General features: G+C 40.0%; 1 protein-coding gene across 8 annotated transcripts in view; it reads left to right on the forward strand.

Moving 5' to 3' along the window:
- Positions 1-20,637, forward strand: part of RBMS3 (RNA binding motif single stranded interacting protein 3) — a gene marked incomplete at its 3' end in the record, with an annotated part of 697,589 nt that overhangs the window by 636,915 nt on the left and 40,037 nt on the right. The window lies entirely within an intron of this gene.

Genomic DNA, 20,637 nt, shown 5'->3' on the forward strand with positions numbered 1-20,637 from the left:
ATAAAAGGCTCCTGCTTGCAGCTTTGGAAATTGCTAGTCTATTGCCAGCCCCTAGCCAAGAGGGTGGGCGTCACATTTACAGATGTCCCACATCTGACAGGGTTGGGGCTCGAGGCATATTTCCCAGTGGCAGGTAGTGGGAGAAACCTGCTGTGGTAAAGCTGGTCCATCTATGCTGCTGGGACTGCTCCTGGCTAGCCCTGGCTCCAGTGGCCAGGGAATGCCAGCAGTGTTTTGGGATGAGCGTGATTATATGCACTGCGTCACTGACATTTCTTCCTGCTGGAAGAAATTTTCCCTGTGGAAAGGGGAGAATTGCTCAAGGTGTACTCATTTTGAATGGGGATCAAGTGTTGGAGGCAATGAGGGTTTCCTGGTGCTTGTCACAGGTCTCACTTCAGGGAGAGGAGGGGGTGGACATTTGTCAGGAGGAGTTTGAGTGTTTCTGATAGACAGGTAGACGCAGTGCCAATTCTCCCTGATTCATGTCTGTGGAAGTAGCAAAGCTGTATTAGCTCCCTCGCTAACTCCCACTCCAAGTTCAACCTGCAAAGCCTCTTGGCATGATAGATAAAGCTGCGACAGGCCACATCTTCCCCTCGGAAACAGCACAGGAATAATAAGAATTTGAAGGGAAAAACTTGTGCAGTCCTCCTGCTTTCATGCTGCCTTCTGCAGACAGTAGCACCCAGTTCACATGCCTGAGCCTTCACTTGATATCCGATTTGATAACATTTCAGCCTAAATCTTCACAGGTGCTCAACCCCTTGGTGACATTGATTTAAATGGAAGGTGACTATGGGGCCAAATTTAGTCAGTGCTTAGGGCAGGGAGATGAGGGGGAAAGAAATTGTTCTGGAAAGGTAAAGGTAGCCTTGGTGCTGTTTCTGCTACCACATGGGAGTTAGGGCTTCGTGCCCAGATTTGGACTCACAACAGCAAACCTACTTCTGATCTGTACCACTGTTCATGATACAAGCAAGTGCAGTTCTCTAGGGATAGCTCTCAGGCCCTCTGTACTAGTTTTATTCCTTTCTTTGTTTTGCCTCCACTTTCCAAGCTAGTAAATCCAGACCATTTTTCCGATGGTGACAAAATTCAGTTTCAGATATTAAACCAAGAAGCCTTTTGCTGGGACTTTGTGCATGGTGTGCACATCTTTGAGCTTCTGGGCTTTGTACGTCAGTGAATAGTAACCATGGATGTTTCCCCTAGGATAATATAAAGAAAATAATGTATATAAATGACACTCATTCTGAATATTGGAGGTGATTTTGCTAGAAGCCAAATGAGCTTGTTGTAAAGATTGTACAATAGAGCTTGGAGAGTTTTAGGTATCATAATCTGAGAGAATTTACTATCATGAGGACTAGATGTATTGTGGTCATTGTTTATCATTCTTCTTGGTGTTTTACATGCTACCCATATCTCTCTTCCAGTTAAATGCCAGTGTAGGTCATAGCTTTGAGGGTATGGGCTCCAGTGCTTAGCCATGATCTGTAGTTAGCATCGTCCAGACTTGCACCATGCTGGGAGAAGCAATAGGGAGTAAGCGTCTCTGCAGCTGCCATTTCTGTGATGATGATATGGGCTTGTCTCCCTGGTATGCCAATGTACTCGCATTCTCTTTGAGCCTCCTTTCATCATTTTGTTCAACAGAGAAGTAAAGGAGGAAGTGGGAGAATGCCGTGAGTGCTGTTGTGTCAAGTGGTATAAGATTGTGCCTTGCTCTTTCTTTTCAATTTCTCGGCCAAGCTGGGACTACGTGTAACCTGGTATTATGCCACATTAATTCTTTTCATGGAAGAAAAGGCTATGTTAACTCTTTTATGCTGGTAAAATCCATGTGGATAAATAGAAGTGGTGAAACTCTTTGAAGTTAATAATACCAATATCCAGTATAAGTCCTAGGCATGTCGCAGGCACACAGGCATTGCTTTTGTATGTTATATGTTCTAAAGGACAGTAATTTTGCTCAAATATAGTGGTTTCCCTCTGAGAAGTATTTTCTCTATTTCAAAGAATGGTATCTATCATTATGACATGTTCCAAAGTGGGAGCCCAAGCCAGGCAACAACAGAACAGTCAGAAGGTTAGAATGTGTGGCAGACAAAGACTAAGAAGTCCCAAAAGAGTCTTCTGACAGGCACCCATTTTAACTCGAGGTATCAATGGTTAATTAGTGCAGTGATGAATTAGATTAATTGCACATTAATGTGAAATTGTTTAGCTTCCCTGTGAGTGAGTCAATTTGCCAACCTCTGACTTAGGAACTACAGTAAATATCAGGGGTTGCAGTGAGCTTTTTTTGAGCCTTTTGCTGTGATTTGGTTAGACCTTGAAACAGCTGCCCCATAGGTACACCTGGATGGCAAATCTGAATCAGGTATATCTGATCAGAAGTGAAAAGATGAATCATCATCTCTAAAATGTAGCATGGGTACCGGCAGGTTTTAAAATCTCATCTGCAGAGTTAAGAGAGTTGGGGTGCAACTTCCTAAAAGTGATGAATCAGTTCTGATGATTGATACAAAGCTCTAATTCTCTTGAAGGTTTTCGAAGTCTTTTGAAATGATTCTGAAATATTCCAATAATTGGTGTTATACAGTATTAAAAATCCTGCCAAGCTGTCTAATTAAATGCAGCCACAGTTGCTTCTCAGAAGCGAAATTAACTCCTTGGTTTGACATATTGTGAGCCCTCTTATACAGGTGGATAATTCAAGCTCTACAAGGTGTTTTGGTCACCTAGTTTCTCAGTTCAGTGGGTCTGCAATTGAATCATTTCCTCTTAATGGGTGACTTGACTAAGTGGTTTGAAAGTAATTAGCAAACCCAGTGGATCTGATATTGAAGTGTACGATCATCATCTTATCAGGAACTACTTATTTCCTGTGGGAAGCTGTGGTCGACTTCTCAATAAATTGAGAGCACAACTTGTTGTTGCTTCTTCTAAGGAAGTTAATCAGGGAATGGTTGCACCATCCCAGACATGTTTTGATTTGTGATGAAGTGATCCCAGCTGACTTTAAAGGCATTTTCAGAAAGTCTATTCTTTATTAGTATTGGATATTTTATTTGGTCACTTTCAAGAAAGCAGTAATTGACTTCTTAGGACACAGACTATTTTTTATCCATTAATACATTTTAATCCTGGTGCACAGCTATTAATGGGATATGCTTCCACTCCAGAGCAATTCAGATTGATTTTGTTTCTACTTCAGAAATATATTATGGTAGACCCACAGTATATAAAAGTGCTCAGTGTGCTGAGATGAGCTGGCCTCACAGTATATGCAGCTTCTAATGGGAGCTCAGTACATTTAGGGAAGTGGTGATTGATTGCCTGGTGCTCGGGCTAATTGATATGGCACTGAGTTAGTCAGAAGCTCTCAGCACCATCAAAATCACACATGACATTGCTCCAGTGCTTCTTAATATTGACTGGGTAGTTCATATGATAAAAACAGCATGTTGTGGAGGAGACTTCCAGAGCTGAGTGAATCTTCCTTCAGCATCAGTTACATTCTTTCCAGAAAGGCTTCCTGCCTGGAGTAGCATTACTCCTCCGCTGGAAATTTTTTAAAAGGATGTTCTCAGGTCTGTTTATTTTTTATGGGCTTGGATGCGGTCACTGAGATCCTGTGAGATCAGAAGAATGGAATGAAAGTGGCCACAGATGACACTTGAGCTATTTCCACAGCTGGATGCACACCAGCCAGAGTAGGCGGTCCTCTGCAGATGAATTAGTTCGTTGAAGTACATGATACAAAACATCTGTTACAATGAGAACAAACAAAAACAATGTGCCTTTGAAGACTGCGATTTGTTGGGAGCTGCTTGCAAGGGTGCTGAATGAGGCAGTTGTCAGCAAGGAAACATTTTCAGGCTTGCCCTTGCGTGAACTAAAGCAAAACTGCACAGTAAAAATACCTACATTCAAAAAAGCAAAAGACGTGCTTTTCCCAAATGTTGTTAGTCTGATTCCTGATACAGCAATAGGGAGGGGGAGAGTCCTTCTGTACCAAATGTTTTTTATACCCTAAACCACTTTTAATACAATGGTATAATTCCAGCTGAGTGGCTGTAAAACGTAGAAGCTACATTGGTACAATAACTGTTATTCTGTCAGTCGTTCCCCACACTGTTTTATTACCAGCTGTCTTAAAGTGCAATAGACGTTTTTCATTGTCACTGCCACCTGATGACAAATAAAACCTTCAAAATGTTTTTGCTCCGAGGAGTAGCTCACAGCTCCTAGCTGTGGACCTTTCATGTCACCTTAATGAGCAGAAGTAGTCCAAACATTCCCACCTCATTTTACTCTTAAGAGGCAGTTAGTTTTGGCTGCCTTTTATTTTTTCTCACATCTGAGCTGATAAGAAAGTAGGAATACTAGGTATTTTTGGACTAAACGAGCACAACGTATGTATAAACATTGAAGACAGATCAGTCAAAACCAGCTGTTTATTGGTTTTCACAGGTCAGTGTTGTTCTTGTGGATGGTTTAAAGAAAATATAGTAGTGCTAACATGGTATTTTAGCCATGGTAAGAATGAATTGGTTGCAGGCATATACCAAAACACCCCTTCCTCCTTTTCTAAAGCAAATATACTAACTAAGACACAGGGTTGATGGATGGGGACCATATCCTATACGCACATTAAGAAAAGCCTGCACTGCCAAACTGTGATCCCAAAGAGCGTTTGCGCTCAGTCTGTATGCATATAAGGTGGGCAATAGTAGTAAAAGAAACAAATAGAAATTAGTCCTTTAGATCGAGTAGTAGAGATACGTGATTTTGGACCTGGAAGTCCTTTAGTTCTCTCCCAGCTGCTGGCCTTCTGTGTCTGCACGAGGCAGCACATTTTTGTAAAGCTCAACGTATGAAACAGGAGATCCTGAGGGTCTTGGGGCGTCAGACAAGCCTGCTGGGAGAATGCATCTTTCGCTGGCTGTACATCTGCGATCAAGTGGTGGGTGTCAGGAGAGGTGGGAAGCTGCTGAGGAAGCAAAGTTGAGATTTTTGTTCAGTTCAATTGATTCTAGTTTATGCTTTCCTGATGAGCAGGGTGTCTGATTGTGTACATCGTCATAGTTTATTATAGCTGTACAAGACAATTATGTTAATGTTACTTTTATTTCCTAATATTCTTTGATCTCATACACATCAAAGATGTAAAATTTTAGTCTTGTTGGTAATTAGCTAGAAAGCAAATATGTTGTCTGTCAGTACAGAGGATACAAAGCACAAGAAATTGTCCTGGGGGAGTCTAGATTCTAGTCTAATTTTTTTTCTCCTCATCAGATTTTTATTTCCCTTTCATCAGTTGCCTGAGCCATTAAATAAAAGTACTGGAAGTAAACTTTGCCATTGTGAAATTCATTCAGCTTTTTAAACCACCTAGTCACTCAGTATGGATCCTCAATTGAGGAAAAGCAGTTTGGTACATCAAACAAAAACGTACATCAATGTTTCCCAAACTTGCAACAACCCCCTTGCAGTCTGTATCAACAAAGGTTTCACGCTTGCTTGCTGTTAGTTTTATGCAGACCGGGGCTAATGCTGTGCACAGTTCTGATTTGATTCAACCATTATAGTCCAAAGGCTCTGATTCCCAACTTGTGATTAGTGCTCTGGTCAAGAACAGCAAATATGCTAAATTATTTGGATTGCAGTTGCTCTTCAAAGCCGTCTTTCTGGAAGGAGAAAATGCACAAGGATTATTTTACAATTTCTGCAGTGAATCTCTGCATCGGTACTTTATGCCTACAGCTGGTGGATTTACACTTTGCAATTTATGCTGGGGATTGACCCCTCCCCCCTTTTTTGTTCATGAATTGCAAAGAGATCATTATCTTCATAAATTTGTTTACTGTCCAAAACTTTCATATGAATAATTTATGGCAACATTTCAGCCTAAGGATTGTTCTCAAGTTGCATAACAAGTATTTATTAGGCGGTTTCATAGTGGAAGTTGTTATTAGACTTGCTGCCTTCCTGTTCCCAGGTTGGTTGGCTTTATCTTTATTAATTACTTCAGCTTCTAGACAAGATGACTGTCTTGCCATAAAATAAGATTGTCTTTCTTGGTTAAACAAGTCTTCAGGCAGCCATAGGTTGCCTGTATGGCAAGCACTGCAGAAAATAAAAACCACCCCAAATTTAAATCTGAGTTGTTGAAAAAAATATCACTGAATTGAGGTCTAAACCTGAAAATGAGAGCAAAATAATCTCTGCCTGGATAATTAATTAATGACAGTGTGTCTGTAGTATAAAAATCTATTGGATATCTGCATAGTAACGTACCATTCGGCTTCATCTTTGAGGATTAAAAGAGTGGGGAATCCTGGTAGCATTCAAGTCAGTGACAAAGCTCTAATTGATTTCAATGGGCCCAGAATTTTAAGCCAAATTTTTCAAATTCGCTAAGCTAAAATCTGTATGTTGTTGTGATTCTTGGTTTATGGAGGTTTTAACCCTTGACATTGTAAATGGCTCCTGCTAAAAATTTGTCTTCATTTAACTCCAATTTCAAGCATTCACATTCATGCACTACTCTGGATTTATAATCCCTTATAGTGACACAGGGCTGAAAAACTACTGAACAGGGTCTTTCATGATACAGCAGTTCCTAGATAGTAGAAACAGAACAAGAAAATACCACAATAAATACTACAAGAGAACCATTTTGTGTACTTTTTAGGCCCACAAATGGATTTTCTGTGTGCCTGGAAAAGCCACTACAGAACAGAAATATGGCTGCCAAGATGCTGGTCTCTACTGGAGTTTATCGGAACATCTGCTGTTAGTTATGTTGTGTCTTTTGATGTCAAAGACAGTACAAGGGTTTGTTTGGTTTTTGGAGGAAGGGGGTTCAAATGGAATGAAGATTCACAACCATGCAGCGCACAGAGTCCAGCCCTTGAGTCCCCATCACTCTGGAATTAATTAGAGCCCTCTTTTTTTCTATCCACACAACTCTCAGGAAAAGATGGGAGTATTACCCATTTGCCTATCATCTCACTCCTATTTATCTTCCTTTAGATGTTTCTTGTTTCCTTTTCCTCTGAGGCTACCCTTTGCCTCTGGCTAGGACTGACAAGACTATTACATATATAGTACTCTGTGAATAATGAAATTTGGCTTTGTGGATAGAATCAAATAATAATGTTAAAACTTGTCCTGAAGTGAAAATGTGCAGAGGGAGAGGGTAGTGACATGGAAAAAGTTGTGAAAATGTTGTTTTGACTCAACTCCAGGAGAAAACTGAGGGAATGGGGAGAGGGTGAGAAGAAGAACAAAGACAAAATAGCTATAATCTTTATTTTCATTTCTGGGCTGTTGAACTAATTTTAGGCTTTTTTTTCCTTCGAATTTAGATAAATTCTGAAATGACATGTCATTTGAAATGTGGTGGAAACACTGCATTTTGACAGGTCTTCTTTTTTTTTTTTTTTCATTCTTTTGGTCACAATTATATGCCACGTGTGACCTGAATTCACAGGATATTTTATTCTCCCTCAAAGTGTCTTTTCTAAATAACTTACAGGTCATCTCAGCAATATTCATGTACTGTCCGGCTGGCTTTTATTTTATTATTTTTTTTTCTTCTCTAGCTTTATAGTACAGATTATTCCTCCAAAGCCCTTTTTTATCTTTGTGTAAAAAACTTCTCCCTGAACTCACGTCTGACTCAGCTGCCCAATCTGTGCCACCCAAAAGGCTGATCATTCAATTTGGGTCAAAGACTCATTCTAGTACGTTCACCACAGTAGTGGCAGCCAGCTTTTTATTCTCTGGCAGCAGTGCAAGGTTCTCTGTATTGCCCAAGACATTTTGACAACAGTATTTTGTAGTAGACAGTTTCTAGTCAGCTGCCTGCTAGCCTGAAGAATTGACTTCTGTTGGGCAAGAGCAGAGTTCAGAAAAAGACCTTGACAATTCTTGACCTGCTCTTTTTTGATAGTCCTTAGGAACTATGAATTTTTTGTCATTGTGTCATCCTTTTGACCACAATGGTAGTTTGATTTCTAGATGTTAGAGAAAATAAAACAGACCCTTCGGTATTTTTCTCACATAAAAAAACAGAGCACCTCTGCAATATTCAGATAGCTGAAAGATAATCAGAAAAGAATCCCAGAGAAGCATTTCTGACTTCAACCTAAAATTCTCCAAGACAGACTGTGTGTGGAGAACATCACCATCAGGGTCAGGCTGCTGTGTGTTCACATGGGCTTGAACATAGTGGCTCTTAGGAAATGGTGCTCCAAAAACCTATAACAAATGAAAACTTTTTAAAGATATTACTGCAGCACATATAAATAACGGGTGCCAAAGAGACTTGCCTAATTTATTCCAATAAATCCATTCACATTAGAAAAATGAAGCAGCCAAACCAGACTTCATTTGTCCACGTTGCTTTGGTGGGTCCTTTCATTGATGAACAAAAGGCTGCTTTTGAGGAGGTAGCCTGAATCTGAAATATGCAGATCTTTCTGTATTTATCTGCTTATGCAAAAATTGGTGACTGTTTTGAGGTAGGTTGAAATGGATTGTAATGTGAGGCAAATTGCGAGAGATTACCAGCTGTCAGTGTAGAGAGACGTAATAATAAAGTATTTGGTCATTCTAGGCATTCCAATAACTGGGAAGCTGACAAAGTACCTTGTCATCTGCTTTCTGTCTTCATTTAACCAGTATCACCAGAATTCCTCTGAAACTGGCAGTGTGATGGGATGGATGTGCTCCATTCCGTAATGTAGAAAACGGGCTGTTTTGGGACCAGTCATTGGTAATTAACAAGTTTTTGATAAAGAAGAACATCCTGAAAAGACACAGCAGTGACAGGTAAACATTCTCCATCGATCTGGCAGTGACCATGCAAGCCTCTCCCCTTCGTATCATCAGTGCTCTCCTACATGGAGCTGACTCCTGCCCTAGGGGAGGCTGTTGGACACCACCAGTCACAGTGATGTCTCTGTGATGGAGAGTGTGTCTTTCTGGGTAGCTGATGCCTGGACAGAACTGAACAGCTGTAGCTTGATAATGACTTTCAGTCCCAGCAAACTTCAGCAACAACCGAACCCGGTGACCCAGCATTGGGACTCCTTATTCTATTACCAGCCCTCTGAGCCACTCTGTTCCCCCCATGTACTTTCAACATATTTAACATGTTACAGCTGTGCTCGCTGCTATACAATAGTTAAGAGGGCTGCCAGCATTTCCAGTATGAACTCATATTTTAAGGATAATAACTCAGCTGTAAAAATGTGCTCCAGGCAGAAACTTTATAAGGAAGATCTCAGCCCAAGAGTGACTTTATCTGGACAAAAAAAGGGGAAATATTTCAATTTAGTCATTCTTAATCAGTACAGATGTATTAAAAAGAAAATAAGTAATCCTTGTAGGGTCAGTTATTTACTTTTTATTCAGTTTAGCTTAGTAATATCCAAAATCTATCATTTTTGAACTTTTCATGTCTATTTTTTAACTTGACTGGACCACTTTGCACAATGAAGTTTTATTCACAAGGGTCAGATCTAAGTGCGTTTCCTCAGTATTTTCATCCTCCTTGGAAAGAAAATAAATGAAGTGTGGAGCAAAGTCGACTTAGGCTAACCATTTCTATTAATTATTTCAACTCTTCACAGTATAAATTGAGAGATTAAATGATTCCTTTTATTAATTAATTTGAACTGGAGTACGTGATCAAAACCACCTGTTTCCTTAGGGCCAGAAATTGCAATGACCCAGGTTGCACCCCTAGTCTGAACACTCATGGACTTGGGAAAATTCAAATGTTGATCCATACCCATCCCATAATAGGCCAGCTCCTGAGATCTATGTATATCACCCTGTTTGTAAAGCACGTAGAGGTCCTTGGTAGAAGGAAGGCTTACACACAAGCTGATTTCACTGGAAGTACCTTAAAGCAAATGAGGACTAAAATATCCCATTTTTACTTAGAAAATGTATTCACCCTCCATTTTTTGACTGCTGATACAAAAGTGATGGCTTGGGTTTGATTCCATTTACATCAGTTTTACCTCGCTGATTTAACTGTGGTTACTTTTGAATTGCTTGCTCCCTGTGCTGCCTGCCACCAGCTTTACTGTCTTCTTTTGCTCTCATGCATTAGAGACAAAAGCATACGAAGTTCCAGCTGGATAAGAGAGGGCATTTCTTTATTGTGAGGGTGACAGAGCACTGGAACAGGTTGCCCGGAGAGGTTGTGGAGTCTCCTTCTCTGGAGATATTCGAAACCCACCTGGATGTCATCCTGCACAGCGTGCTCTAGGTGATCCTGCTTGGCAGGGACATTGGACTAGATGATCTTCAGAGGTCCCTTCCAACCTCAGCCATTCTGTGATTGTTGTAAAATTTTTAGGTAAGGACATTTTTGAAGCCCCAGTTTGCCCAGATTGTGCATGTATTATTGGTCGTTCAAAACGATGGGAAGCTGCACAGATGTCACTGAGGGCATCATCTGAAGATGGTGGAGTTGTCCAGGTGCAGCAAAAGCCACATGTTGGTAGCAATTGGCTTGTAAAATGAGTGCTAACAGCAGGTAAAACATGGTTAAAATTTGTAAAGGCACAAGGGAAGCATAGGAATTCACAGTCTTCACTATTGAAGATTCGTAGCTCAGTCTTGTTTTCGAGGTCTGTCACCAAGCTGGCTCCGCTGGGTAGACAGGCTTAATCAGTCACAGGGCAAATCCCAATACTGAATGGAGTGCATTTCACCATGCCCTTCCCTGAGGGGTTACTTTTGTGGTGAAGAGTCCAGAAAATTAAACACAATTTGGGACCTGGGGCAGGGTGTTTAAGCTCTGAAAACTTGTTCTTTTTAATGAGAGTAGAGACAGGGCTGGGATAGTTTTGGTTATTGTGTCAGAGAGGGCTGTGTTTAAATCTAACATAACAGATTATGAATCTAACAGAACATGACAGAGATACTGATTTCTGTATTTGTCCTCTCTAATGAGGAGGCTTTTCTGGATTTCCAGATCAGAATGAACCACTGTGTTCTGGAACTGAATTGATATATAATATGAACTGTGACTTAGTACAGAATTTCCACCTATCAACTTCTGTCTGAAAACTATTATTGATTGGAAGCAAGTCTTCAGAAAAATACATGACTCACTCATGGTTTCATTTCCATCATTCTCTACTTTCTGTCTTTCCTAACGGGTAGGATAGGAAGGGTTCATGGTAAGATGATGTGGATATTTCTGCCCCTCATCAGCCTTCCAGAACTTAAAATCATTAAAATTGGGGAACTCAGATGGAGAGGGAAAGAACATGATTTTCTCAGCCTCCATACCTTTATTATTCCTTTGTGTAGGAGCTGCATAAAAAGGAGTTCAGACATAATTTATAGGCAAGAGATGACAGTGCTCCACATCATGCTGTCATGAAGGATGGAGGTTGAATTTGTAGCTGAACTCCAGAGCAGCAGTATCAGCCTCAGCAGATCCAGGTGGCTCTGTCCTCTCCTGTAGCTGGATAGCTGGATAACCTGGCAGAATCTGCATCAGCATGGCTTTAAGGGTACAACTCGGATTTGAGCCTGGCCTGGGATTTAACTCTCAACTGCTTAAGAATTACATTTGGCTCAACATCACAAGGGGCATGATGCAGTCTGTGAGCAACTGTGTGAGAACCATGAGCTCATTCTCATTTGTATTGACCATCTATCGTAAAGAGCCTGTCCAGGGAAACACCCTGATATCCACATACCCCTTGACCATTCTTCCTGTTGTCCTCTCAGGGATTAGGGATCTCACAGAGGAGAACTCTATTGTCTGCCACGTTGGCACATCTCCTTGGGGCTTCATCAAGTACTAGTGCCTTACTCTTTGGAAAGCTGGTTATATTTCAGACATTTCCATCTGAGACTGTGATTCTAATCAGGTCCTTCTAGTGTTATCGAGTTAATACCCTGCACAGCTGTACCATTTTCTTCTGGCTCCAGTTGTGTAGGATGTCATTTTGTCATCTTACCTCTGGTTGATACATAGGGCTATATTAACTACTTAGTCTTCTCTCCTTTTTTTTTTTTTTTTTTTTTTTTTTTTTTTTCTTTCCCTTCTCTTGTTAGCCAGTTCCTTAGCATTTCTGATGTCTCCCAGTGTCAGTGTTTGTCCTTCTAATGAGTGAATCTTTTCTTCCAGCACAGCCGGTAGATTGCAGCTCACACAGAACAAATCCCTCCTGGTTTCAGGCAGGAAATGAAACACAGCACATCTGCTAGATATCGCAGATGATCTCCTGTCACTGGCCGCTGCAGTATTGAGGCTAGAAGTGAACGTAGAAAAAATGTTACAGACATTTCCTCTCCAAACCCAGTTAGCCATTCTTGGTGCCTGGCAAATGACCTATGTACTAAATCTCGCCAAAAAAGCAGAGATCAACGGCACAGTGCCTCAGACATTTGGTCTGATCAAATGTCTGTTGTCATGACTTCGCAGAGACGCACAGACAGGCAGGGCTGCCTCACCTTGCCTGGAACACTTCAATTCCAGGGAAGGCCAAGGTCCTACCACATTAAACATGCTCTCATATCACCAGCAAACTCTGCCTGTCTGCATCCAAACTCAAGCTCCGAAGGCAAGTCTTTCTTTTAGGCATTTCTTCATGTATTTCAAGCATATTTCCTTGAGTAAAATAAAGTAAGTAAATGTTCTTAGCCAGTAGCAGAAGGTCTTATTCAATATTTATTGAATGTTGCTCAGAAATAGGAAATTTAAACAATTACTATTGGGTTTAGTTTCTAGTGTCATCATAAATCCTGGACTGTAAGTTTCATGTCTGCAGGAAATTCAACACAGCAGAGAGGAACTAGTCTAGGAGGTTTCTAGAGTGTGTGGAAGATAACTTCCTGACACAGCTTGTGAGTGAGCCAACTGGGGACGGTGCCCTGACAGATCTTTTACTTGTTAATAGAGGACTTGCGGGTGAGGTGAAAGTTGGAGGCCATCTTGAACATAGCAATCATGAATTAACAGAGTTTGCAATTCTTGGAAAAGAAATTGGAAAAGTGGTTAGCAGAACTGCTACCCACGAATTCCAGGGGGCAGACTTTGGCCTGTTAAGGGGACTACTTGGTGGAGTCCGATGGGAGGCAGTCCTAAAGGGCAGAGAAGTCCAGGAAGGCTGGGTATTCTTCAAGAAGGAAATATTAAAGGTGCAGGAGCAGGCCATCCCTGCATGCTGAAAGACGAGCCAGCGCAGAAGGAGACTGGTCTGGCAGAACAGAGAGCTGTGGCTGTAGCTCAGGAAGAAAAAGATGGTTTGTGACCTTTGTAAGAAGGGGCAGGCAACTCAGGAGGACTGCAAAGATGTGAGGCTGTTCAGGAACAAAATTAGAAGAGCCAAGGCCTAAATTGAGCTCAATCTGACTTGTGCTGTTAAAGACAATAAAAATGTTTTTATAAATACATAAACAAGAAAAGGAGGACTAAGGAGAATCTCCTTTTTTTTGTTGGATGTGAGGGGCAACATAGTGAAAAGAGATGAGGAAAAGGCTAGGGTACTTAATGCTTTCTTTGTCTCAATTTTTAGCAGCAAAAACAGTTCTCTGAGTACTCATCCTCCTGAGCTGGCAGATAGGGACAGGAAGCAGAATAAAGCCCTCATAATCCACAAGGAAATAGTTAGTGGTCTGCAACTCCACTTAGAGATATGCAAGTCTAAGGGGCCAGATGGGATTCACCTGGGGGTACTGAGCGAGCTGGTGGAAGTGCTCACCGAGCTGCTTTGCATCATTTATCAGCAGTCCTGGCTAGCAGGGGAGGTCCCTGTGAAGTGAAAGCTAGCAAAATGTGATGCCCATCTACAAGAAAGGCTGCAAGAAGAATCTGGGAAACTACATGCCTTTCAGTCTGACTTCAGTGCCAGGGTAACTCATGGAACAGACTATCTTGAGTGCCAACATGGAGCACCTGAAGGGCAATCAGGTGATCAGGCCTAGTCAGCATGGGTTTATGAAAGGCGGGTCCTACTTGATGCACCTGGTCTTCTACAACAAGGTGATCTACTTGGTGGATGAGAGTGAGGCTGTGGATGTAGCCTGGAGAAAAGGAGGCTTAGAGACCTTATCATGCTCTACAGTTACCTTAAAAGAGGCTATAGTGAGGTGAGGATCATTCTCTTCTCCCAAACACCAAGTGATAAGACAAGAGGAAATGGCATTAAGTTGCGCCACAAAAGGTTTAGGTCGGATGTTAGGAAAAATTTCTTCACTGAAAGGGTTGTAAAGTATTGGAACAGGCTGCCTAGGGAAGTGGTTGAGTCACCATCCCTGGAGGTCTTCAAAAAACATCTAGATATAGAGCTTAGTGATGTGGTTTAATGGTGCTTTGCAGTGCTAGGTTAAAGGTTGGACTAGATGATCTTATAGGTCTTTCCAAACTAAGTGGTTATATGATTTTGTGATTCAAAAACCAGTGTCAAATAACTAACCCAATAGCCTCAGTGAGTGTAATACAAACGGCGATACCATTTTTTTTCCTATACAAAATTATATGGTGTATATACATACACAGATGTGTATGTAGATAAAGTATTAGATTATTGAAAATGCAAATATAGCATTCTTTTTGAAAGATTTTTTTTTTAACTCATTAAGACAAGAAATTGAAAATTTAGGCTAAACACCAATGCTGACTTGTGCTTTAATTGTGCTGTTTAATAATTTCCATTTTGCACCTTGTTAGAAAAAGATGTGCCATCTAGTCAATTTTCTCACATGGTTATAGGCTTGAAGGGTTAGAACATAGCAGAACAGCTCAGAGGAAATTTATTGGGATTTCACTTTAATAGGTGAAACTCCATTCTAATCCAGAGAAAAGCTAGTCTACAGCAAAGTGACTCCTGATTCCCACTTCTTAGGATGGCATGTCAGCTCCTGGAAAACAGTGGTTGAAGGAATTAGTCCACATCAGAAAATATGCTTAAAAGCATAAACAGGATGGAATTGCCAAGCACAATGCTTTGGCATGTGTCACACGTTAATTAGGTATAGATCAGGAGTTCTGTGCAGGAAATAAAGACTTGTTTTTGTTAATAGCACTGAGGTTTTGAAATCTGTACTTATTTTGACATGGAATAGAATGATACTTTTGTGTGTGTGAAATCTGACAGTGGGAAGGAGAGAAGATTTGTTCTGCATGCTCCAGTGGTTAGGGTAAATCACAGCCTCTGTGTTTCCTCTGTCGGCAGGGGATGCTAAGCCTCACATGAGCGTTGTGAGGATATTTTTGTTAACAATAACTGTTCTTGAAAGAGCAAAAGCACTATTGCAGTGTTATACAAAACCAGCATACAGCTACCTGCACTTATAAACCAAAGGATAGGAAGAAAGCAAAAGAAATGTGTTCCCCATTAGAGTGGATCAGAAGAGTGTCCGAGAGCTGTCTGTAGCCTTTCTGCCTGTTCCAGCTCTTGCTGGATGCAGCAAGATTGGATGCCCAACGCAGCAGGTCATGTCCTACCTGCAACAGGCCCCTTCATGTTATGGGGAGGGCTTTTTTTTTTTTTCAGGCAAGTAGTATCAGTAACTTTATTTTATTCCTGTGGCAAATTGGAGAAGGGTGTTAAAACTGCTGTTTCCCTCACAGTATAAAGGGAACACTTGAGCTTGTGGTCCAGCCTGTGTGCGTAGATGATAAGAGCAAAGGTATAGCACAGGGCTATCAAATTGTGCATCAGAGACCCTGCAGTCATTCAATTATATTTTCCCTTCATAAATACTGTACTTTTCTTCAACGGACTTTCTCTTGAGATCTTATTTTGGGTAGAAAGATTTAAGTCACCACGTGAAAGTCACTTTAGACACTGAGAGATGTGGGCATGCTAGTATCTGTATATTACCAAAATCTGTGTTTCAAAGTACAGAACAGATAGCTACAAGCAAGAAAATCAGTGGGGAAAAACACTTGAGAACATTGACTATTGTTGTAGGAAAGATGAAGCATATGAAAGGGTCATCTTTGTTCTTTATTTACAGAACTTACGATACTTAATCCTTTAGGACAAGTTACTTCTTGGAAGTAATTCTCTTTTACTTATGACATGTAATTCCAGCTGAAGAAAGAAGTTCTCAAACATACAGAGAAGAAAAAAAAGTAAGCATGGAGAAGCAAATTTGTCCATTTTCGCAAAGAAATTTGACTAAAATATGAAGGTGATGTCAGATAAGAATTTGAATTTAAGCCTGAAATTAGAAATATTACAAGGTTGTAGTTTATTATTTGTCACAGAAACAGTACTCAGAGTTGGTGAAGGTCTATAGGAGCATTTTCCCATTCCAAAGTTAAAGCTGCTTTGAATTCAGTGCAGTATTTGTGCTTCCTTGTTCGTTTCCCCATTTTAGCAAGCCTTTAAATTCAACAATGCAGTGCAATGAAACCAAATCCTAAGCTTTGCAGAATATAGATTGTTGGCCGATCTTCCTCATTATACTCAGATAATAATTTAATCTCTGATCATCCAGTAAATGCCAAAGCAATTGGTAACTTTTCATTGAGAAAGAGGAAAAAGTATAAAAATAAGTTTTCTTTGATTTTTAAATAGAATAGGTATTTATGGCATATCAACAAGTATACACAGCAAAGGTGACGATAAAGGGCAGAGGATTTCACAGCTACCTTTGGTGTCCCTACTGTAGTCATGAAAGGCTGGTCATTTAACAGCCAGTTCGGAGGACTTCATGGCTCGCTGCAATAACAAGGGGACTGACTATATGTTTTCTGCTGCCTGTAAGAGCAGCCCAGTCTAGACTGACAAGTAAACCAATAGAAATATGGCTGTCATTTATTCTGCATGCAGAGAGAGTACATCTATCTGAAAAAAAAAAAAAAAAAAAAAAAAAAAAAGTATGCACGTTGGATTTTTTCATATTAATTCTTGATAGACAAGTCTGATCTGATAAGTTTGAGGAAAGTCATCCTTTCAGTCAGTTTAATAAAACCCCAAGAAACAACATGTTCTTGATAACATAAAGACATTCACTTGGTAGTATGGTAATAACTTTTTCAAATGGAATGACCCAATGGTTATATGACTGCACAGTGTGTCTTTGAAATAATTTGAAAAGTAAGTTTGCTGCTGTAATGTTTTTTGACTTCACATTGTCCAGTATTTACAAGGTAGAATTTTTGAGTATATTTAACTTGTTAGAACTTCCTAAATAAAGTAAATTTTAAAATAAGCTGATGCTTACTGTAAGCTTCAAAAACTATTTATTCAGCTGGTATTTGTGCCTTAAATCCAATATCAGTTTGAGAACACTGGAGTGAAACAGAAGCCTTTAATACAGTTCATTATTCTAGAAAGCTGGGACTAACTAATCCTTCCTCCCACCGGCCCCCAAGAGCATCACTCAGTTAGTGAACTCTCTCTGGCTAAAGCCCCTAATACACTTTTTATATCTGATGTCCCTTTCCCAGCCTTCAAGGCTCAGAACGTGGCATGTGTCACCGCATCAATATAAACTTTATTACAAATGATGTCTTTTGGCATTGGCAAGTACTTCAGGATAGTTCACTTAATATAATAAACAGGCTGTATTTAGTTTTCTTCCTGTGGTTTCAGTTTGTTGCCATACAGGAAGAGTACACTGCTCGTAGTTGGTAAAAGCAGGCATCCTTCTTTGCAAGTGATAAACTGGGAAATACACAGAAATAAATATACTTTTTTTTTTTTTTTTTTTTTTTTTTTTTTTTTTTAATGAAAGGTATGTCCACAGAGCTTAGAACATTTTAAAACAGCGAGTCCTTTCAAATGAAGTGCAGGGGAATCTAAGTCTATATGTCACTGAAATGATCTTGGGTTTATTGCAGTGTTGCAAAAATCATACATTTTCTTCTGTGTCATTGGTTCATTACCATTTGACCTATTAATCTTCATTTCTTTTTAAGCCAGCATAGCACTGACAGAATTGTTTGACAAATCATATGCCAAGAATATCTTGCCAAATTTCAAAGGCATTATAGTAACCGGTTTCTTGCAGGAATTGTGAAAAATGTAATCATTCTGAGGCAACAGGGGCAGACCTAAGGAACTGGCAGGCCAACTACTTGCTTTGGCAATGAGAGTGGCAAAAACTTCATCATAATTTTTCCTGCAGGTTTTTCAGCTAAGCTTGGCCTTCAGTAGTATTATGCCATGCTCATATGTTTCCTTATAAAGCTCACAGACTCAGTAAAATCAGACATCCAAGCAGATGAAGATGAAAAGTATGTTTGCTGCAGCCTTTGCCAGTAACCAAGCAGACTTTTATCAGCAGCTACCTATTATAAACTGCAACGAATCAAATTACTTTTAATATGATGGTAATATCTGATGCAAGACATCATTGTCTTCTTCAGATAAATAAGTTGAATATGGACGGACATGACAACATGTATTATGAAACGCATTATGGTCTGGAGACTGGGTGTCACCCTAACAACCAGACGATATTTCCTTAATTAAGTATAATTTTTTCCCTATGTGATCACAAGAGGATTCTGCAAACTCTGTTGAATTAATGGACTGGCAAATGCATGTAATTCTCTGCTCTAGGTAACTGTCAGTTTCAAACACATTAAGCTGTCTCATGAAAGCTGCAGATCCCTGATTTGTTGTCCCAACCCTTTTTCCTAACATCTTAAACAGTGTATATTTAGAGACCAGAATATATGCATTTTCTATTTAAAAGTAGTGTATATATAGTATATTTGAGTCATTTTTTGTCCTTGATGTATTTTCTCTCCAGTCCCTGTTTAAGTGAGTATTTTATTTGCAAAACTCTCTTGCTTACTAGTTAGTGAAAAACATTTTCTATCAGATTCTTCCATTGTGTGTCTGGTCCTGGTGTTTGCTACACTAATAAGTAAGACTTTTCTTCACTTCTGCCCTTCCTTCATTTTCAGATTCCTGAATTTATACATAGTTTTCAATCTGACACATTTGTAATCAAAGCAAGTTTCTCCAACCATACCTTTGCAATAACCATCTCTAAAAAGAATAGTAGGTATTTTAAGGCTTTGGGAGATCCTAAATTAATTACAGCCACTACTGCCAGCAGTGCAGGGCTACGTGAAGCTGTGGTGTGGCTGTGACTTTCTGCTTATCCCATGACACAACACAGTGTGGTCTGTACTGAAACCTCTGAGGCAATTGTCCATCCCTAAGCCAAAGGAGAAAACTGCTTGTAGAGGGAACTGAAAACTTTTTCAGTTGACAAACTTGGTTTAAGCGTTTATGGTTTGGTACAGTAAAAATGTTTGGTGGTGTGGGTTGTTCTAGGCATAATGCTCATGATTTCTTATCATAACCGAAGTTCAGGTGGATGCCCAAGTCCCAGGGCCCTGTCAGGCTGTGTGCTCCTCTACAGGTGCAGCCCTGGTATCCCAGACCACTGAATTTTGAACATATCTTTCCTTGGGCATGGTGTTAATTCAGACACTTGCACTGACAATGTGGTGAATGCAGAATGGACAGAGTGAGTGTATGTCCCGCAGAGCAGATATCAGATTTCCAGGAAAAGGGCAGATTTTTCACCAAAAAGAGAGGAGCAGCGTGAAAAAAAAAAACAATGACATGTGATGAAGAAAGAAGAACGTTTTTAATAGTATATTAACCCCACTATGCTGAAAGAAATTTGCAGGTGGAAGTTTGTGACTATCTTGATTTGCAAGGACCCCTGCTAGCAAAGGAGGTCAGCACAGTGGTAGCTCATTAGAATGAGTTAATCTATGGGTTAATCATTGTAATTGCTGCAAACCAGTACAAATTAGTATAGTGAAGAAAGATGCAAAAGTATTCACAAGTGTTGCAAGTTTGATACTTGCACATTGATCGGCTAGTTTTATAAGTATTTATTTGGAAACAGGACAGATACAGCCTCCATTTAAGGTATTCTTAGTAATTTGCCAAATTTCTCTAGGGACCGTTGTCAGTGCAAGAAGTGTAATCCAGTATGTGACATGAAACAAGTGTGTATGTATTTTGTATGCTGAGGCATTACAAAGAGGATTGACCAAGCTGAACCTACCTCCTCTTCGTCTTTGCATGCAAGTAACAAGTTTGCGGAGACTGTGAAATCTCAGTTTCTCAGATAGGATGTGCATAGACAAAATATTACTGGGAGGTGAGAAAAAAAAATAAAAATCGATTGGTACTTCCCCCAGCATTGGTGGTTGTTGTTATCATTGTTTATTTTTAATGTGCAACTGAAAATTTGAAAGCTTTGGTTTTATCTGGTGCTTGGCATAGCAGCCACATAGGTCTACATAAATGTGAGATAGATACTTAAGAGGTCTGCTATGCTTTTTTTGGAACCGATTTATTTTAGATTCCTGTTTACAAGTGGGTTTTATCAGCGATCTCAAAGAAAAAGTGTTAACTTTCCTTGTGAAAAATGGATTCACCCACCTTTTCCCATGCTTTTTAATGCAGTGGTTCTGTGTACGAATTTCTAATGTATTCACACAAGTATGCACAAAGTAGAGCTATTCCATATGATGAAATAGCTGAAATTACCTCCTTATTTCTCTGTCTGCAAGAGAAGGAGCAGACCACCCTCTTTCTGACCGACTTCTTCCAACCAATAGAGAAAATAGCATTTTACACCTTAGAAATG

Source organism: Aythya marila, assembly GCF_965140915.1.
Source record: "Aythya marila genome assembly, chromosome: 2".
In the NCBI taxonomy this organism is placed as follows: domain Eukaryota; kingdom Metazoa; phylum Chordata; class Aves; order Anseriformes; family Anatidae; genus Aythya; species Aythya marila.